The 22691-nt window shown below is 42.6% G+C and overlaps 1 long non-coding RNA gene across 1 annotated transcript; it reads right to left on the bottom strand.

The window, feature by feature from the left end:
• Positions 1-9571: 9571 nt before the first annotated feature.
• Positions 9572-15394, bottom strand: LOC123127517 (uncharacterized). Its single transcript, XR_006462563.1, has 10 exons — positions 15259-15394; positions 14549-15086; positions 14419-14469; positions 14152-14289; positions 13313-13478; positions 12676-12815; positions 12306-12467; positions 11636-11725; positions 10543-10630; positions 9572-10411 (listed from the first exon to the last, which is right to left on the bottom strand). It is a non-coding gene; the product is annotated as an uncharacterized lncRNA (long non-coding RNA).
• Positions 15395-22691: the final 7297 nt, after the last annotated feature.

Genomic DNA, 22691 nt, shown 5'->3' with positions numbered 1-22691 from the left:
TTCTTCTTCTTCTTCTTCTTCTTCTCCAAAATGACCTAAGTAAGCTCTAATGTGCTTAGTTACCTAGGTTAGCTCAATAAAGACCTATACTTAGCTGCTTTATATCAAAAATGGCATAATATGCTTAGTTCACTCAAAGATGGCACAATTAGCTAGGTTAGCTCCATTTTACCTAAGTATGCTTACTTCTTCTTCTAGTCTTATTCTTCTTCATTTTCTTGTTCTTCTTCTTCTAACTTTCTTGTCTCCCATTTTGCAGATTTCATTTAATTCACGGATGCTTGCATGGATGGAGTGCTTCTTTTCCCTTTCTGCTTTTATTTTGTATCGATGAACTTGCATGGATGGAACTTGTTATATGGATGGATGGATAACGGTGTTTGATGAACAATGTGAAACTTTTGTAATATGTATGGATGGAACTATGTGTTGGTTATGTATGTATATATGATGAAACTTGTGTGTTGCATATGTCTTTTGTGAAATTTGTGTGTTGAGATTTGTGTGTTCAAATTGAATGAATTTAAGAAAAAAATAGAAAAAACAGGGGCTATACAGGATCTTTGCCGTCAGCTGGCAGACGGCAACGAGATTTGCCATAAGCCAGCAGATGGCAAAGATGCCACGTGGCAGCTACCTGTACAACCTAGGGCTGGCCTATTTGGTTACTTTGCCGTCAGCTGGCTGACGGCAAAGATGCAATGGTATTTGTCGTTGGCCAGCGGACGGCAAAGCACACTGTTAGCCCCCTAATGGGTTTAAGCTGCCACGTGTGCCGTCCAGGACCTTGACTATTTCATGTTTGCCATCCGCCAGTGGATGGCAAAGAAGCCTTCATCATAGACTATTAAGCCGGACTTGTTGCCGTCGGCTAACGGACGACAAAGGCCTTTGCCGTCCGCCAGGTATGCCTTTGCCATCCGCCATGGCGGACGGCAAAGTGCCTGATTCCTGTAGTGAATGTAATTAGCATAGTCAACATACCGGGGAGTACTATTAGCAACATTTATTGCGGCTAACTGCTCATCAGGAAAACTATCATCAATAGGTAGTGGGTCATCAAGCACATTTTCAAGCCTAGACAAATTATCAGATACGAGGTTCTAAGCTCCTTCTCTATCAATGATATGTAAATCAAATTCTTGTAACAAGAGAAACCAACGAATAAGTCTAGGTTTAGCATCTTTCTTTTCCATAAGATATTTAATAGCAGCATGGTCTATGTGAACAGTTACTTTGGAATCAACAATATAAGGTCTAAATTTATCACAAGAAAACACCACTGCTAAGAATTCCTTTTCAGTTGTAGCATAATTTCTTTGAGCACTATCTAGAGTTTTACTAGCATAATGAATACCATTAAGTTTCTTATCAACTCTTTGTCCTAGAACAGCACCAACATCATAATCACTACCATCACACATAATTTCAAAAGGCAAGTTCCAATCAGGTGGTTGAACATTAGGTGCATATATTAAGGCTTTCTTGAGTGTTTAAAAGGATTCAAGATAATCATCATAAAAAAGGAATATCATTTTGCAAAAGATTAGTAAGAGGCCTAGAAATTTTAGAAAAGTCTTTGATAAATCTCCTATAGAAACCAGCATGACCAAGGAAACTACGGATACCTTTGATGTCCTTAGGACATGGCATTTTCTCAATTGCATCAACCTTAGCTTGGTCCACTTCAATATCTCTTTCAGAAATTTTATGACCCAAGACAATGCCTTCATTAACCATAAAGTGGCACTTCTCCCAATTCAAGACAAGATTTGTTTGTTCACATCTCTGCAAAACTCGCTGAAGATTTCTTAAACAATCATCAAAAGACTTCCCATAAACATAAAAGCCATCCATGAAAACCTCAACAATCTGTTCGCAAAAGTCAGAGAATATAGCAGTCATGCATCTTTGAAACGTAGCATGTGCATTACATAAACAAAAGGGATACACCTATAAGCATAAGTTCCAAAGGGGCAAGTAAAAGTAGTCTTTTCTTGATCAGGTTGAGAAACAGGTATTTGTGAAAAGCCAGAGTATCCATCTAAGAAGCAAAAGTGTGTGTGCTTAGATAATATTTCAAACATTTGATCAATGAAAGGCAAGGGGTAATGATCTTTTCAGGTTGCTTTGTTTAATTTTCTATAATCAATTACCTTTATATAGCCTATAACAATTCTTTGTGGAATAAGTTCATTTTTATCATTAGGAACAACAGTAATACCTCCTTTCTTAGGGACACAATGAACAGGACTTACCCATCTACTATCAACTATAGGATAGATTATACCTGCTTCCAGAAGTTTTAAGATTTCCGTTCTAACCACTTCCTTCATTTTTGGATTCAACCGGTGTTGGTGATCAACAACGGGTTTAGCATCAGGTTCCATATTAATTTTGTGCTGACATAGAGTGGGACTAATGCCCTTTAAATCATCAAGAGTATATCCAATAGCAACCTAGTGCTTCCTTAGAACTTTCAATAATCTTTCTTCTTCATGTTCTGAAAAGTTAGCACTAATAATAACATGATATATCTTCTTTTCATCAAGATAAGTGTATTTCAAAGTGTCTGGCAATTGTTTTAATTCAAACACGGGATCACCTTTAGGTGGAGGAGGACCTCCCAGAGTTTCAATAGGCAAATTATGTTTAAGCAGAGGACGTTGTTCAAAGAAAACTTTATCTATTTCATTTCTTTCATGCATATGTAAATCATTTTCATGGTCTAGCAGATATTGTTCTAAAGGATCAGTAGGTGGAACAACAATAGAAGCAAGACCAATTAATTCATCCTTACTAGGAAGTTATTTTTCATGATGATTTCTACTAAACTTGGAAAAATTAAACTCATGAGACTCATCACCAAAGATAACACCAACAGTTTGTTTCTCACAATCTATCTTAGCATTAACTGTATTCAAGAAAGGTCTACCAAAAATAATGGGACAAAAGTCATCTTGTGGGGAACCTATAACAAGAAAATTAGTAGGGTATTTTATTTTCCCACACAAGACTTCAACATCTCTAATAATCCCAATTGGTGATATGGTGTCTCCATTAGCAAGTTTAATAGTAACATCTATTTCTTCTATCTCAGCAGGTGCTATGTCTTTCATAATTTCTTCATATAAAGTGTAAGGAATAGCACTCACACTAGCACCCATGTCACATAAACCATGATAACAGTGATCTCCTATTTTAACTGAAATAATAGGCATGCCAACAATAAGTCCATATTTAGTGCTAAACTTTTGAAAAGCGTCGGTATCCATAAAAGATTTAACATGATCATACTTAAGTTTAATACCTGACTCTTTACCTTCATCGAGTTCCCAGTCTTCAGAGTTGCATTTCATTCTTTCCAAAGGATCCCACCGGAATTCAATAGTCTTCTTCATAAATGAACCAGCACAAGAAGTATCAAGCATGGTTTGATCCCTACGAGAAAGCCGAGCATAAAAATTCTGGATAATAATTTCTCTAGAGAGATCATGATTGGGGCATTAATATAACATTGACTTAAGCCTCCCCCAATCTAGAACGATATTTTCTCCTTCACGAGGCCAAAAATTATATATATAATTCCGATCACGATGAACTAGATGCATATGCTAATTTTTTTGGTGGAACTCCAATTTCAAATGATTCCAATTCCATGATCCAATATCGTCACATAGCCTATACCATGCCAATGCTTTTCCCTTCAAAGATAAAAGGAAAACATTTCTCATAACTTCATCTTCGGGTAAACCTGCAAACTTAAACAATCCACAAATTTGTTCCACATATATCAAGTGCATACGTAACGCCCCGAGACCGATGTCCCAGGTGTCCTCCAGTTATTCGCTATTGTTGCCTTGTCGTTGCTTGCGTGTCATGCATCTCATATCATGTCATCATGTCCATTGCATTCACATACGTGTTCGTCTCATGCATCCGAGCTTTTTCCCCGTTGTCCATTTTGCATTCCAGCGCTCCTATGTCCTCCGGTGCCCCTTTCTACCTCTTTTCGTGTGTGGGGGTTAAACATTTCCAGATTGGACCGAGACTTGCCATGCGGCCTTGGTTTACTACCGGTAGACCGCCTGTCAAGTTTCGTGCCATTTGGACTTCGTTTGATACTCCAACGGTTAACCGAGGGACCGAGAAGGCCTCGTGGGTGTTGCAGCCCAACACCCTTCCAATTTGGCCCAAAACCCACTTAAACCCTCTCCATCATCTAGAGCGTTCGATCATGATCGCGTGGCCACAAACCGCACCTCATTTGGAGCTTCCTAGCTCCTCCTACCTCTATATATAGACCCCTCCCGAAAATTTCGGATCCAAAACCACCCTAACCCTAAAATTTCGTCTCCTCCGCCGCCGGACACGCCCCGCGCCGCCGCGCCTAGCCAACCGGGGGCCGCCACGTGGCACGCTGGACACCTCCCGCGCCGCGGTCCGCCCGGGCCCGAGGAGGGCCCCCGCGGCCCGAAGGAGCTCCGCCGCCCGCGCCTGCTTCTTCCCTCCGCCCGGCGCCGCTCCCTCCGCCGCGTCGCTGCACGCCATCATCACCGGCGACCGGCCGCCGCCCTCGCCGCCGACCGGCCGCCGCGTCCGCGGCCACCTTGCCGCACCGGCACCGCGCCCGGTGCCGGCCCCGCTCAACGCGGGCGCCATCCGGCCTCTCCGTCCTCCGGCAAGTCCGACTCCGGCCACCGCCGCCCCCCTGTTTCTCTGGCGAGCTCGAGCGATTCTGGCATCTACAGTACCTGCTACAGTACCTGGATCCTGATCTGGATCTAGATCTCGGTTGACCCCAAACCCTAATTCCATATTTTTTTTGCATTTTTCCGCATGCCATAACTCTGCATCCATTGCTCCGATTTGTGCGTGTAGCATATCGAAATGTTCGTCTCGACGAGTACATCTTTTCATCTCACTGCATCATTTTCATTTGAGCTCATCTTGATGCTCGAAATGCTGTTGGAAGAGGGCTAAGTGATGAATTTGTCAGATCTGTTTCAGCAAATAGCCTTTTGTCATTTTTTCCATGATTAATGTGTGCATTCTATGATCCTGAGCTCTACATGTGTTTTGTTAAATGCCATGTCATCTTTACAGAGGTGCTTGCCATGTATTTTTGTGATATTTGTGGTGACTAGCACAAGCTTGCAAAGTAGCATAATCGGTAATGCTGATTTCTGGGACATAGAATTTCACTAAGTCCTTATCCTGATTTTGTTGTTATGCCATATGTTCATGTTGTTTCCTAGTGATCCGTGCCTCTTTTGAGGATGATCAGTAAGGATGTTTTGTTAAAATTATGGTGATCTATCCAGCCATGTCTTTGTTTGCATTTATGGAGCAACCTAGCTTGAGTCAATCGAGCTCTACTTTTGCTATAAAATAATCCTGGCAGATTGTTGACATGTTTAGCGATTTTGCCGAGGATGTTGCTATTGATCCGTGCATGCTATGATGTTGTTATTGCCATGTCTAGCTTCTATGCCATATCTTCTTGATGGGTGTATGCTTAGTTTGTCATTCCATGCTCTGTAGTGAGTGCATCGAGCTTGTAAACAAGCCTACTCGTTATCCGTTTTCCATGCTCCAGTTTTTCACCAAGTTTGAACCTGTTTGTGTTTTTGCTATGTTCACATGCTTGCAATTGTATTTTCTGATCCCTTTTGGCTCAAGGTCACTAAGGTACATTTGTTTTATGCTTAGAGTAGCTTCATGCCATGCCTTGCTTTGCCATGATATGTTCCTGTAGCATGTATTTATCATGCTCTAAACATTGCTTCCTGATGATAAATTCCTGATATGCTGATATTTCACTAAGTCTGAAACCTGTTATCATTTGCACTTTTGCCATGCTTGTTTGAACCTGTTAATGAGTGAATTAGCCGTAGCTCAGTGTTCATCTTTTGTCAAGCATCATGAGTGGATCCCTGCCATGTATTTTGTTGCCATTTTTGAGTGATGTAGCATGTTGTTCTTGATGCATTTAGTTGGTCACTTGCTGTTTATCGCAGACCGGTGCCATATTTGTTTTGCTTGCCATTTCCAAACCGTGCATCCGATTCCGATGATCTTTATATCGATTTCAACCGAAATCATCTCCTCTTTCCAGTGGCACTCTTGGATTTCCAAGTTGAGTCCAGGTTCAACCATTCCTTTCCAAATCATGCATATGCACCGCATACCGCATCCCGCATATCATACCATGTTCATGTGTTGTTTGTTTACTATGTTGTGTGCTTCTTTCCGGTGTTGCTTCTTCTTGTTGGTTCCGTTAACGTCGCATTTGTGAGGAACCGTTCGACTACGTCCATTTGTCTTCTTCATGGACTCATTCTTCTTCCTTGCGGGATTTCAGGCAAGATGACCATACCTTCAAAATCACTTCTATCTTTGCTTGCTAGATGCTTGCTCTTTTGCTATGCCTATGCTACGATACCTACCACTTGCTTATCATGCCTCCCAAATTTCCATGTCAAACCTCTAACCCACCATGTCCTAGCAAACCATTGTTTGGCTATGTTACCGCTTTGCTCAGCCCCTCTTATAGCGTTGCTAGTTGTAGGTGAAGATTGGAGATCATTTCTTGTTGGAACATTGTTTATTGTTGGGATATCACCATATTATCTTGTTTATCTTAAGGCATCTATATACTTGGTAAAGGGTGGAAGGCTCGGCCTTTTGCCTAGTGTTTTGTTCCACTCTTGCCGCCCTAGTTTCCTCCATATCGGTGTTATGTTCCCGGATTTTGCGTTCCTTACACGGTTGGGTTATAATGGGAACCCCTTGACAGTTTGCCTTGAATAAAACTCTTCCAGTAATGCCCAACCTTGGTTTTACCATTTGCCACCTAGCCTTTTTTCCCTTCGGTTTCCGGAGCCCGAGGGTCATCTTTATTTAACCCCCCCGGGCCAGTGCTCCTCTGAGTGTTGGTCCACCTCGTCAGCCGCTGGTGGCCACCAGGGGCAACTCTGGGCTGGCCTACCGGAAGTTTGGACAATCTGAGTGTGCCCTGAGAACGAGATATGTGCAGCTCCTATCGGGATTTGTTGGCACATTCGGGCGGTGTTGCTGGACTTGTTTTACCTTTGTCGAGGATGTCTTGTAACCGGGTTGCCGAGTCTGATCGGATTTTCTTGGGAGAAGGAATATCCTTCGTTGACCGTGAGAGCTTATGATGGGCTAAGTTGGGACTCCCCTGCAGGGATTTGAACTTTCGAAAGCCGTGCCCGCGGTTATGGGCAGATGGGAATTTGTTAATGTCCGGTTGTAGATAACTTGAAACTTAACTTAATTAAAATGAATCAACCGCGTGTGTAACTGTGATGGTCTCTTCTCGGCGGAGTCCGGGAAGTGAAGACGGTGTTGGAGTAATGCTTGATGTAGGTTGTTCTAGGATCACTTCTTGATCATAGTTATTTGACCGTGCTTTTGCCTTCTCTCCTCGCTCTCTTTTGCGAATAGGTTAGCCACCATATATGCTAGTCGCTTGCTGCAGCTCCACATCATACATTTGCCTTACCTATAATCTTAAATAGTCTTGATTGCGAGGGTGCGAGATTGCTGAGTCCCCGTGACTCACAGATTACTTCCAAACCAGATGCAGGGACCGATGATACCGCTCCAGACGATGCGCCTGAGCTCAAGTGGGAGTTCGATGAAGACTCTCGCCGTTACTACGTGTCTTTCCCAGATGATCAGTAGTGGTGCCCAGTTGGGCCGATCGGGGACCGTGTCGCATGTGGGGGTTGATCTTTATTTTGGTACCATAGTCGGACCATGAGTGTATTGGATGATTGTAATGTTATTCATGTAATTGTGTGACATGGCGAGTGTAAGCCAACTATGTATCTTTTCCCCTTTTATTTAATTACATGGGTTGTTGTGAAGATTACCTTACTTGCGACATTGCTTTCAATGCGGTTATGCCTCTAAGTCGTGCTTCGACACGTAGGAGATATAGCCGCATCGAGGGCGTTACAAGTTGGTAATCAGAGCCTTCCCCGACCTTAGGAGCCCCCTACTTGATCGAATCGCTGGCGTTGTTGAGTCTAGAAAAATGTTTTGAGTCATTTATGAATTATATATCGGAGAGTTAGGAATTCTTTTTACTCCCCAGTCCCTTCATCGCTCTAGTGAGGCATCCTGATGTAGAGTTTTGACTCTTCTCTTCTCAAATTTCACAAAAAAAATTTAGGATCACGCAGGTATCTTGGAATCGTTTCGATGGATTTGTGACGAGAACATTGTTCTTGGTACCTCCTGTCATTTAGGGGTTGTGGCAGTGTCCCGGGGAGTTGAGCTCTGAGGCGTTGTCGTCACAATTTTATTGTTGCAGTTCTAGAATACCTGAGTTTAGTTTCGCCGACATCGAAAATCTCTTTTATGCAGTTGTTGGTGAGATAACCTCGACGCCACCCAGTACTAGGCGGGAGTTCAGGAGTATTGCCATAACTTGTATAACGGATGCTTTTCGAAGGTTGAGGTAAACGATTTTCGAAGGTTTCTTGGTTATGTGTTGAAGGATGGATACAGCTCGATGTAGGATTTGCTAGTTTTGGGTGAGATATTATGCTTCCCCTGTATCCCCAACTCCTGATTGCATACATGGAAAATTTCGGGAGTTTATAAGTGGGAATTCAAGTAGCTCTTAGGATATATTTCCGACAGATGCATGATATGAAATTGGGGTTCGACGTCTAGTGGTCCCCCTATCCATGGTTAGTTTTATAGTGGTCTTGTTGTGTCTTAAAGAGTCCTTGGCTATGCCGACTCGGGGACACTTCGTATGTCATGTGCACTGCCTTGTACATGATGGTGCTGTACGATCGAGCCTGTGTTGGCCCCACCACGAAAACTTCGGACGAAATCTCTATCATATGTTTGTTCCGGCTTATTCTGCAAGACCATCCTCTGTTTTGTTTTCAGTTGTGGTATTCGAGTTACTTCGAAGTCAAATGTTGATTCCATACCTTTTCCAAATGGTGTTCTCATATTCCTATGTGAATACTAATCCTTCTTGTTTATCGAGATTGTCATGACAATCCTTTTCAACCGGCGTATTTCTCTTCAAGTGGATCCGATCAACATCTGCAAGATCAACTCAAGTTTTCTCAATGTTGTTTGTTTCATCCATCTCCAAGTTGCCTTTGTTTTTCCTGCCCTCCCTCCCTTGTTTTCTCCGAAGACTCATATATCTCAATCAAGTATCATTTTATTGATGTGATGTCTCTTTTTCTTTCCTTTCAACTAGATGACCAGTTGCGCCAATGGCGTAAAGGCCAAGGGTAAGCCATGTATTGAAAGAGTGTACATTAATATTATTCGGGGACATATTGAAACATATGAGAAAAATTTCCACTTACTATAAGTACAAGCGTTGCAATACCCATATAATGTACAAGGACATATCAGTATTAACAGAACCGTTAATTAGTCAGACACAAACCCACACCCAAGAAGCACATTGCACAGGGTTGAAACTTTTAAGCCTCACATTCCCAAGCAATGTTAAGGAGGACCAACAGAATTGAAATCACTGATGCAAAGTATCAGCAGTTAGAAATATTTATACACACAGCTTCTTTATTGTAGTCATATGATGATGAAATCAGTACGTAAATCAGCACCAAGGATAGCCGATCAGACAAACAAAAATTCTGCATCCTACTGAAAAACACTATTATGCAGGACTCATTTTAAAAGGCCCTCAGTTCTAATTTCTATAAGAGCTTGAAGCTTTGGAGCCAAGGCTACGAACCTTCTCTATTGTGACTTCTAAATGTACCTATGAAAGTAAGGATCAGGAACATTCTCTATTAAACCAACAAACTGAACAATGAGAACTTGAAATATGTAAAAGTACTAATGAAAGTATTTAATATGTGCATGTACAGTGGACAAAGATTACAACACACGGCATGTTGCAAACATCCTAACCAGCGTACTTTTGATGTAACATGAGAACTTGAAATGTGTTAAATAGAGAGAAAAGGCTAATGACCTGTCTACAAAATAGAAGTGAATTGAATATTTACTACTCCCTCCGTCCCATAATGTAAGACTTTTTTTACACTACATTAGTGTCAAAAAACGTCTTACATTATGGGACGGAGGGAGTATAATGTAACATGAGAACTTGAAATATGTTAAATAGAGAGAAAGGGCTAATGTCTGGTCTAAAGAACAAAACAAATTTGAATATCAGTTTCGCCAACCCTCGATGATCCAACTCACTTCGTATAATCCAGGAAATTAGGGAGCAAATATAAGTAATCCTTCAAGACGCTAGCAACATCTTCAGGATATACGAATCATTTCTGGTGAAAAGTTGAATGTAGCAGTAACCTTTTCTGAAGCACACAAATGCATATATAATCCTTTTGTTATATCATCTAGATCATCCCTGCAAGTACAGGTAAAATCAGATCAATCTCCATTAGCAGACGAACCCCAAGCCAAGCCAAGAACATGCATGGTGGTGGTGATAAATGTTCTTCTCCGGATTCGACGGAAGGCGTGTAGTGGAGTACTCACCGAGGAAATCACTGCCGGACAGGCCCTTGGCATCGAACAGAAGACCGCACCTCGTTGCATTCTTCTCCTGCCATTGTAGCTCCCTCTCCTGTGTCCTCTCGAAATTAAGGAAAGAGCAGTAAAGTAGTGAACTGAACATCGAAAGCGAGCAGAGGTAGCTAAGACGTATAACATTTTCACTGACAGCGCAAAGGGAAATGTGGAGCAAATGTGTTTTTGTTAGTTCAGTGAAAATTAGAGATCAACCTGATGGTACTTCAATTTTATTCTAATCTGCCAAATGCTATTAAGGAACCTCTTGCTACTTCTCACCCCTTGCTCCTCTCCAGATGCCCCCACACTCTCCTCCTCCTCCTCCTCCCCGTCTCATCCAGCGCAAAGGGCAAGAGTGAACCAAGGACTGATAACTTGATCGAGGAAGAAACTTCATTTCCTTAATAGCATTTGGCAGATTAGAATAAAAATGAAGTACCATCAGGTTGATCTCTAATTTTCACTGAACTAACAAAAACACATTTTACACTGCCCACGTACTACTATTACTGTCCACTTGGAGTAGAATTTGTGAATGTTTATCTACCGCTGCACTCAAGTTAACTTGAATTAGGTCGGATGAATCAGATACTTCTGCCATTGGCATGAACAGGTCAATACGGCATGCACACTATACTGCCACTTCTGCTTCAGAAGTAAAACTTTTTTATTCAGAACCAGCTTCTGCTTCTGAACACATCCAAGTTAAAACTTTTTATTCAGAAGTAAAACTTTTTATATTTGAACACATCCAAGTTCAGAAGTAAAACTTTTTATTCATGACATAGAACCAGCTTCTGCTTCTGAACACATCCAAGTTCACCAGCTTCTGCTTCTGCTTCAGAAGTAAAACTTTTTATTCAGAACCAGCTTCTGCTGCACTCAAGTTAACTTGAATTAGGTCAGATGAATCAGATACTTCTGCCATTGGCATGAACAGGTCAATACGGCATGCACACTATACTGCCACTTCTGCTTCTGAACCAGCTATGAGGATAAATAAATGACCAAATTTAGAAGTGTTGTACTTCAGGTACCTGGCGGCAACGACATTGATCACCTGGTCTCTGCAGAACACATCCAACTCTTCTTGCTATCCTGCAACACGTGGCCACCCCAAGCCTGAAATCCTCGATGCTCCATCCAACCTCTGAGTGGCAGTAAGGCGAAACCAATATCGATGTCATGATGAAGCTTTCCAAAAAAAAATCAGTGTTCTTAACTAATGCATCTAATCAATTTGCATGTACTCTGTTTCTATGCACTAAGTGTGCCGAACCGCTAAGGAAAAAACAGATTTTATGTTATCATATGTAATCAAATACTATGGTAAATGCAATGTATCACCTGTATGGAGCAGCACATGATATATTTATTACTACAAAAGTAGGGCGTGCCAATTATACAGGATAACTTAGTAGTCTCTTAAGGTGCGTTACACATGTCGGATATTACATATTCTAAAAGAATTATTCGCCTCTTTTTTAAGCATTAGAAAGGATACAAAATATTGGTACATTGGAAAGCACTTTTTTACAAATAACTCTGGGTCTGTCCTGGTACCTTAGAACCAGAACATGAAGGAAAACAGACGAATCAACACACAAATACACCATTATTTCACAGGCCTATACTCAATGCAAAGGACAGAGGTAATAAGTGATAGCATATAACCGGAAATGTCATATTTCATATATCAACGTATACAGTAGGACCTATGATAAACCCACATTTCCTGGGTCAACATATCTTTATTGACCATGCTGGAGCAATGAGACACAAATATTCATTATTTCGCAGGCCTATACTCAAATTTGAAGGACAAAGGTAATAAGTGATAGCATTATTTCTTGTTTAGCTTCATCGCAACCAGCTACATCCATAAAAAACACCTACACCAACCGAAGAGCAGTTGTCAGGGAGATACAACCAATATCATGTAAACCAAAAGCGAATACTACTGCAAATCTGAAAAATGAGAACTCTGCGAGCTCCAGAATTACTTTTCAGTGGACCTAAATATTTCCGATTGCCTCTTTTTTGGAGTGTAGTACCAAAAGGAACGGTAAAGAGAATGATACAGAACAAAAAAGAACTAACCTTATTTTTGGAATTTCTGTCCATCTTTACTACTGTTGCTTTTCCGATGTTTGTAGAAGGTTCAGTTTGAGTAAAACAGGGGATTCCATCCAGTGAATATCAAGGGGATACATGATCAGTCTGAAACTTGACTCGACAGGCTGAATATACACAATGAAACACAGGTTTCAGTGAGATTATCAGATTCACACAGGAAAGTTGCTTTGAACATTAACTGAAATAGAATGTATGAGTTCCAAAAGTTCCCCTCTAATTGTTACCCATATAATTGGTGCAAGCAAACAAGATTCACAACAGATTAACGTACATCAATGAAAAACCAAAAACCAAATTTCTCTGGAGATCAACATAACAGAGTATCAAATTACATCGTTCCTCCAGCCAATTGTTCTCAAATTAAACTATCCTAATATTATGAACATGCTTACTAAAATAGACTATAAAAAAATCAGGTGATTCTCTTCTTATTACCGGTTTCATGTGTGCACTGATGAACCAGGGAAAAGCCAATTTAAACAAGTATTATGTGGGTATTATAGAGCATATTTTTCATATCTAATCAACTTGACAGGCACATAGCAAAATTTCTAACCAACATATCTGCACAGTACACTGAAAGTAGAGTAAGCAAACTCACCTCATGAGTGGAAGTTGGCTATCTAATCCTGAAGCAATAGTGATGGTGGTTGGTTCGGCCTATGCCCATTGGGTCCTGATATCTTGCTATTGCAGAAATGCTCTTCCCCGTTGCAACAACTATTCTAAAAGTACGAACGTGGATGTGACTGTCTAAAGATAGGAACCTAGAATAAATAAACTTCATATTACCAATCATAGTGACAAAACCATACTAAAATAAATTACTTTGTTGGTTAAAAATCTTGCTAATCTACATCATAGAGAACAGAATTAAAATCCAAGTTACTGTTTTGCTCATCTACATCACAAAGAAATAAAGCCAAAGTTGTTGCTTTGCTCATCTAGATCACAGAGGTTGAACAGAAATAAATCCCAAGTTATTATTTCTATTGGTATCTATAAAATCTACTTGCAAGCAATTAACTAAGCACTCCATAAGCATAAATAAAAAAATGGTATATAGTTCAATAACTATAGAAAGTATATAGTATCATCACATATACAGAGCACATCTTAATTTCGAAAGACAATAAAAAGTATCACAACTAACAACTGAAAAGCATATAGAAACACGTCTAGAAAACAGACAAGCAGGATAGTATTTGCTGTCATCAACACCTCAATACTAAATATTGGCTAAAACCTGCTATTACAGTAAAATATTAGAAAGAGTACCTTGATAAACTAAAGATAGTTCGATCGTACACATTAAATCTTCGCATGGAATTTCTTTTTAAACGGAACACTACATTTAGAACAGTAGAAGGTCACTCTTGCATACAGAAATTGTAGTATATATTAAAACTGACCATACTGAAGGGTGGCAAGGTTACTCACTGGCTCCATTAGCCACATCGATTGTGTCAATTGCTGCAAGAGCATCCTGATGAGCACTACCCAGTTCCATAAACTCCTCCCATAAAATAAGTATTTTGTTGTATGTCCCAGCTTAAGGCATTAGCCCGTCAGAGTTACCTAAAGTACAATTACTTTGTAAGGATGCAACAAATATGCATGAAGATTCCTCAAAAAGAAGTGCACTATTTTTTTTACTCATGACAATATAACCAGAATAATAAGATCAGCAACTGGTAAAAACTCAACCTGATGAGTGACGTACACCACAGATTTTTAGCCAAAGCCTCAAGAAAGCATCTGTACAAAAGTTAAGAAATCTTAAGCAGTGACTTGTCAAATTCCCGTGAACAGAACACTAAAGATAGTATCATTATACCTAGAATATGTGGGATCATGTATGAGCGTAGAGTGCGCTTCAAGGATCATCAAGCAAATAAATATTAGCAGTCTGACACATAGTTAGTGCTATCTGATTCCAATCATAGAAATCATGCATATATGTAGACAAAGCAGATGAGGGCCTTGTTGGGGTTGCAAAGAAGTCTAACAAGTTGCAGATTCCTGTTGTCGTTGGAATCGCCATCGTGCACCAGCTGCAACCGCCGTCACCGACCCGCTCAGGACGTGGTCTGCTGCACGGCCAGATGAGCTGCCTCCTATTGAGCGATGAAAAGGAGGAAGAGGCGGAGCGCAAGTAGGAGTTGAGAGTTTTCTTCAATTGCAGGATATAGCTTCACCAGATCTTCGACAAGAAAATCATGCAACTCCACAGCAAATTCAACCCCAGTAGGTCCACCACCGATAATCACAAAGTGAAGGATCTTCCTTTTCTCCTCTTCACTGAGGTTAGGAAGTGACGCCTTTTCAAAGCAGTCTATCACGCTCTTCCGAATCTTTTGGGCATCCTCCACTACCTGACATTTACAATGTGAGGCTGTAAGCACAAGATATGACTAATACTGCACGGTACAAATACCATATATCTCAAGAGTTTGCAGGAAATTAAACTGTAACTTACATCTCAGGATTTAAACATGAGAAATAGCAGAACAGTAAAGAGACAAACAATGCCAATCAGGATTTTACCTTCAGAAAGTGGCAATGCTCCATCACACCAGGAGTGTTGAATGTATTCACAGTAACTCCAAGAGCAAGAACCAGGTAATCATAATCAACCATCAAATCACCATTCCCATCCAAATTAGTCCCAACAGCAGAGCGGTAGTGGATCATCAAATCGATCTTGAAGCACTCTGGTAAATATTCACATGTTTGATTGGAGTATAACCTGGAAACAAAATCAATCTCGAAAGATTACAGAGAGGGAGGAGGCTGCATGAAGAGATAGGTAGAGAGAGAGAGAGAGAGAGAGAGAGAGAGAGAGTATTTGGTGAAGCTCACCTCGTTGTGTTGGCATCGGATGCCGGAGCCGTCGGGTTGGTGCTCAGCTGACCAGGGCGATGACGCGGCAAAGAGGAGGACGCGCAGTCTGAGTTGGGAAGGCCTCCACCCCAGCCTGTGGACCCGATGCTACCCTGCTCCCCCAGCACGGCGACCTGTTGGGCGGCGAGGAAGAGGTAACAACGGTCCGAGCTGGCTTGGGAACCTCCTGTCGTCGCACACCCGCTGAGGCCGCCGTCTGCCGCACCACCACGCGAGCCGTCGATTAATGCTGCACCTCCCTCTCCTCTTTCCTCTCTCTTTCTCCTTCCTCTCCTTCCTTCTCTCTCCCTCATTTTCTCTTTCTCCCGCAGGGAACGATCCATGGCGCTGGATCGATTCGAGCGTCGCCCTTCCCTTGCAGGTCGCCGCCGCGCCCGCACGCCTCGGGTCCGATGGGATCCAGGATGACGAGGGGGGAAGGTCGCCGCCGCGCCACCATCTCCCCCCTCCTCCTCCGCCACCAGAGGGGGCCGCCGCCACCGTTGTCGAGGGAGTGGAGGGGATGAGCGGATGTAGGGGAAAAGATTTTAGGGTTGGAGACGAGGGGGGTAGAGGAGAAAGCGTACGGGCGCGGGGCTCACCACGGCGCGGTGGTTTTTTTCCTTCGCGTGGTGCGCTGCACCCCCCACGCGCGGCGCGGTGCGGTGTTTTTTTCTCTCTCGTGGTACCGTGCGCTCGAGGCCTTCGTTGTGACTACCCCTCTAGGAGGCTTTATATGTTAGATGTTATTATCTGGTGTTCCTCACGAAGATCCTAACGGAGCCTCAAGTTCATCTTTATTCATTCTCTTTCTTCTCCGGTGGATTCAATTCAAGCTTTTGGTGTTGATCATATCCTTTCCTCGTTTCAGAAGTTTAATCATACCGGTGCACCTCATAATCATCCACTCTTCGCTATTCATTTGTTCCGGAGTGCTCAAGAAATCTCAGAAGATTCGTGTTTCCACTCTGCTTTCGTAATCCTATCAAGCTCTTTCGAGATTGTTATCTCATTCTAGCCATTTAATTCAACCAGTGCAACCTCTCTTTTAAATCTTTTCAACGGTGTATCTTTTGAGTGGGCCCTAACCCATAGGTCTTTTCCCAGGATCTTACCTGATTCTTCTAATCTTTCCGGAGTTATTCTCAAATTCTTTTCTAAAAGTTTGACGTAAGAATGATTTATCATCAGTCAAATGTCTTTCTCCAAGATCGGTTAAATTCTTTTCATCGTTGGCTCAACCTTCCATTTTTCATCCCGGAGTATCTCAACAATTTGGGGGTGTTTCTCATCGTCATTCTCAGATTTTGAAGACCGAAGAAGAGTTTCTTTTAAATCTTGCCCCATTCTCTGCCATCCTCCCATAATTGTTTCGGTTGTGAGAATTTCTTTTCACCCATCCGGAGCAATTCAAGAGTCTTCTCAGTTTGATTATCCGGAGTCCATCAATTCAGGTTACTCATTCTCAGCTTTCAGCTATCATTCTTCAAATCTTACCGGTGCATCATTCAAGTTTTCTCTTATCATCTCGTGATCTTTTTCGTTCTCATGTATCAAATTCCTTCAAGTATCTTCATTTGTTTTTCTAATTCTTCCCGGTGATTCTTTATCTTTTACTTCATTCTTTTCCAATTCATACGGTGGTTCATTTAAGATTTCTTTTCCTTCCTTATCATATCAACTCATTCGTTGTTTCGATTCCATCGGTGGTTCGTTGAAGACCTTTTCAAGTTGGCGCCATATCTATCTTAATCCTTTCTACGAGAATAAGTAGTATGCCAAATCCGTAGCTTGTCATCAATTTAAATTGGTGAAGGATAAGCATAACATAATTCTTATTCTTGTTCATCCAAGTGATTAATCCCTTATTCCAGAGGCTAATCAAATTCTCGTTTTCAATTGCTCAACTTTCTTTCCGGGAGTTCCAACCTTTTTCTTCAATTATTTCACCACGGAGATTCATCTAAATCGGTACAAGGTTTCACTTTGTGCTTCCAACTTCTCTTTCTTTTCATTCCTTTGTTTACCAGAGTTCTTCATGAAGGTTCTACATGATGGTTCATCAAGGATTCAATTTCTTCTCAAAGTGTTCATCAAGATTCTTTTCAGAGGAGTTCAAGCATTCTTCTTCTTGTAATCCGGAGTGCAATTGTTTCCCCCTCTTATCTTTTAAGGTGGTGTTATGTCATTGTTGATAATTTTCCCTTCGTGTTTCATGATTCACAAGTTTTCAAGAGTGACATATCTAAATCCATCATTTTCTCTTCGCTCAAGACTTCTTGTCAACCAATCAATCTCTTCTTTGGAGTTATCTTGGGTTATATTTCACCTAAAGCTTTCCCTAAGGATTGTTGCTATTTATGGTGCTTATAAATGACCTAAGTTTTTCATTTATCCTCCCGGTGAAATAAGTTTCTCGTCTCCTTGTTCATATCAATCCATTCTGCTTCCCGTGAGTGGCAGGTTGTCACCTCATAATTTGAGATGTATTCCACAAAACCATATCAAGATTATTCTTTTCGTTGTTGGTTCTCCAACAACTCCGTTCGACCCTTCTCCTAAAGATGCCTTTTTCAAACTCTTTTGTGGCAGAAGTTGGCATTTTTCTTCTCAATTCTCCTATCTCAATTATCTATCTTCGATTCTTTTATTCTGGAGGTATTGTGATGTTTCTCTTTTCAACCCGTCATCTCATTTTGTCAAAGATCATGCTCTTTTCATGCCTATCCATTTAACCGGAGTGTTGTGTCCTCTACTCAAGTTCTTTTCTCCTTATAAAGTCTTGCATCTCTTTTCAATCGGAGTGTTGTCATAATTGATCTTTATCGTTCCTTCTACATCTTGTTTCAACCGAAGTGCTTGCATGTACTTATTGTCCATTGCAAACCTTTTTCTTATATCTTTCAACCTACAAGGTTTCTGTAATGTTCCTTGTTCCGCTTTTCCAACGGAGTGTTTTCAACTTTCAACATCTTCATCGTTTTTCTTTCTTTCAATTTGTGTAACCTTTCAAGGTTCTTTGATTTCACTCCTTTGTCAAAGAAGCAACTTAGTTTTACCTCTTCTCTTTCTCTTCCGTTGTCCCTCCGGTGCCATTCTAGATCTCGAGACGAGATCCTCTCGTAGTGGTGGAGTGTTGTAACGCCCCGAGACCGATGTGCCAGGTGTCCTCCAGTTATTCGGTGTTGTTGCCTTGTCATTGCTTGCATGTCATGCATCTCATATCATGTCATCATGTGCATTGCATTCACATACGTGTTCGTCTCATGCATCCGAGCTTTCTCCCCGTTGTCCGTTTTGCATTCCGGCGCTCCTATGTCCTCCGGTGCCCCTTTCTACCTCTTTTCGTGTGTGGGGGTTAAACATTTCCGGATTGGACCGAGACTTGCCATGCGGCCTTGGTTTACTACCGGTAGACCGCCTGTCAAGTTTCGTGCCATTTGGACTACGTTTGATACTCCAACGGTTAAACGAGGGACCGAGAAGGCCTCGTGGGTGTTGCAGCCCAACACCCTTCCAATTTTGTCAAAAACCCACTTAAACCCTCTCCATCATCTAGAGTGTTCGATCACGATTGCGTGGCCACAAACCGCACCTCATTTGGAGCTTCCTAGCTCCTCCTACCTCTATATATAGACCCCTCCCGAAAATTCCGGATCCAAAACCACCCTAACCCTAAAATTTCGTCTCCTCCGCCGCCGGACGTGTCCGCTCCCGCCGGACACGCCCTGCGCCGCTGCGCCCAGCTAATCGGGGCCGCCACGTGACATGCCAGCCACCTCCCGTGCCGCGGCCCGCCCGGGCCCGAGGAGGGCCCCCGCGGCCCGAAGGAGCTCCGCCGCCCGCGCCCGCTTCTTCCCTCCACCCGACGTCTCTCCCTCCGCCGCGCCGCCGCACGCCATCATCGTCGGCGACCGGCCACCACCCGACGCCGACCGGCTGCCGCCCTCGCCGCCGACCGGCCGCTGCGTCTGCGGCCACCTCGCCGCGCCGGCGCCGCGCCCGGTGCCGGCCCCGCTCAACGCCGGCGTCGCCCGACCTCTCCGTCCTCCGGCAAGTCCCACTCCGGCCACCGCCGCCCCCCTGATTCTCCGGCGAGCTCGAGCGATTCCGGCATCTACAGTACCTGCTACAGTACCCAGATCCCGATCTGGATCTAGATCTCGGTTGACCCCAAACCCTAATTCCATATTTTTTTGCATTTTTCCGCATGCCATAACTCTGCATCCGTAGCTCTGATTCGTGCGTGTAGCATATCAAAATGTTCGTCTCGACGTGTACATCATTTCATCTCATTGCATCATTTTCATTTGAGCAAATCTTGATGCCCGAAATGCTGTTGGAAGAGGGTATGTGATGAATTTGTCAGATCTATTTCAGCAAATAGCCTTTTGTCATTTTTGCCATGATTAATGTGTGCATGCTATGATCCTGAGCTCTACATGTGTTTTGTTAAATGCCATGCCATGTTTAAAGAGGTGCTTGCCATGTATTTTTGTGATATTTGTTGTGACTAGCACAAGCTTGCAAAGTAGCGTAATCGGTAATGCTGATTTCAGGGACTTAGAATTTCACCAAGTCCTTATCCTGATTTTGTTGTTATGCCATATGTTCATGTTGTTTCCTAGTGATCCGTGCCTCTTTTGAGGATGATTAGTAAGGATGTTTTGTTAACATTGTGGTGCTCTATCCATCCATGTCTTTGTTTGCATTTATGGAGCACCCTAGCTTGAGTCAATTGAGCTCTACTTTTGCTATAAAATAATCCTGCAGATTGTTAACATGTTTAGCGATTTTGCCGAGGATGTTGCTATTGATCCGTGCATGCTATGATGTTTTTATTGCCATGTCTAGCTTCTATGCCATATCTTCTTCATGGGTATATGCTTAGTTTGTCATGCCATGCTCTGTAGTGAGTGCATCGAGCTCGCAAACATGCCTACTCGTTATCTGTTTTGCATGCTCCAATTTTTCACTAAGTCTGAACCTGTTTGTGTTTTTACTATGTTCACATGCTTGCAATTGTATTTTCTGATCCCTTTTGGCTCAAGGTCACTAAGCGACTTTTGTTATATGCTTAGAGTAGCTTCATGCCATGCCTTGCTTTGCCATGATATGTTCTTGTAGCATGTAGCTATCATGCTCTAAACATTGCTTCCTGATGATAAATTCCTGATATGCTGATATTTCACTAAGTCTGAAACCTGTTATCATTTGCACTTTTGCCATGTTTGTTTGAAACTGTTAATGAGTGAATTAGCCGTAGCTCAGTGTTCATATTTTGTCAAGCATCATGAGTGGATCCCTGCCATGTATTTTGTTGCCATGTTTGAGTGATGTAGCATGTTGTTCTTGATGCATTTAGTTGGTCACTTGTTGTTTATCGCAGACCGGTCCCATATTTGTTTTGCTTGCCATTTCCAAACCGTGCATCCGATTCCGGTGATCTTTATATTGATTTCAACCGAAATCATCTTCCTATTTCCAGTGGCACTCTTGGATTTCCAAGTTGAGGCCAGGTTCAATCATTCCTTTCCAAATCATGCATATGCACCGCAACCGCATCCCGCATATCATACCATGTTCATGTGTTGTTTGTTTACTATGTTGTGTGCTTCTTTCCGGTGTTGCTTCTTCGGGTTGGTTCTGTTAATGTCGCATTTGTGAGGAACCGTTCGACTACGTCCGTTTGTCTTCTTCATGGACTCGTTCTTCTTCCTTCCGGGATTTCAGGAAAGATGACCATACCCTCGAAATCACTTCTATCTTTGCTTGCTAGATGCTCGCTCTTTTGCTATGCCTATGCTACGATACCTACCACTTGCTTATCATGCCTCCCAAATTGCCATGTCAAACCTCTAACCCACCATGTCCTAGCAAACCGTTGTTTGGCTATGTTACCGCTTTGCTCAGCCCCTCTTATAGCGTTGCTAGTTGCAGGTGAAGATTGGAGATCGTTCCTTGTTGGAACATTGTTTATTGTTGGGATATCACCATATTATCTTGTTTATCTTAATGCATCTATATAATTGGTAAAGCGTGGAAGGCTCGGCCTTTTGCCTAGTATTTTGTTCCACTCTTGCCGCCCTAGTTTCCGTCATATCGGTGTTATGTTCCAGGATTTTGCGCTCCTTATACGGTTGGGTTATAATGGGAATCCCTTGACAGTTCACCTTGAATAAAACTCCTCCAGCAATGACCAACCTTGGTTTTACCATTTACCACCTAGCCTTTCTTCCCTTGGGTTTCCGGAGCCCGAGGGTCATCTTTATGTAAACCCCCCGGGCCAGTGCTCCTATGTGTGTTGGTCCACCTCGTCAGCCGCCGGTGGCCACCAGGGGCAACTCTGGGCTGGCCTACCAGAAGTTTGGACAATCTGAGTGTGTCCTGAGAATGAGATATGTGCAGCTCCTATCGGGATTTGTCGGCACATTCGGGTGGTGTTGCTGGACTTGTTTTACCTTTGTCGAGGATGTCTTGTAACCGGGATGCCGAGTCTGATCGGATTGTCTTGGGAGAAGGAATATCCTTCGTTGACCGTGAGAGCTTGTGATAGGCTAAGTTGGGACTCCCTGCAGGGATTTGAACTTTCGAAAGCCGCGCCCGCGGTTATGGGCAGATGGGAATTTGTTAATGTCCGGTTGTAGATAACTTGAAACTTAACTTAATTAAAATGAATCAACCGCGTGTGTAACCATGATGGTCTCTTCTCGGCGGAGTCCGGGAAGTGAACACGGTGTTGGAGTAATGCTTGACGTAGGTTGTTCTAGGATCACTTCTTGATCATAGTTGTTCGACCGTGCTTTTGCCTTCTCTTCTCGCTCTCTTTTGCAAATAGGTTAGCCACCATATATTCTAGTCGCTTGCTGCAGCTCCACATCATACCTTTGCCTTAATTATAAGCTTAAATAGTCTTGATCGCGAGGGTGCGAGATTGCTGAGTCCCCGTGACTCACATATTACTTCCGAACCAGATGCAGGGACCGATGATACCGCTCGAGACGATGCGCTTGAGCTCAAGTGGGAGTTCGATGAAGACTCTCGCCGTTACTACGTGTCTTTCCCAGATGATCAGTAGTGGTGCCCAGTTGGGGCGA

Source organism: Triticum aestivum, chromosome 6A (assembly GCF_018294505.1).
Source record: "Triticum aestivum cultivar Chinese Spring chromosome 6A, IWGSC CS RefSeq v2.1, whole genome shotgun sequence".
Taxonomy (NCBI): Eukaryota; Viridiplantae; Streptophyta; class Magnoliopsida; order Poales; family Poaceae; genus Triticum; species Triticum aestivum.
This window is presented reverse-complemented; position numbering and strand designations above follow the sequence as displayed.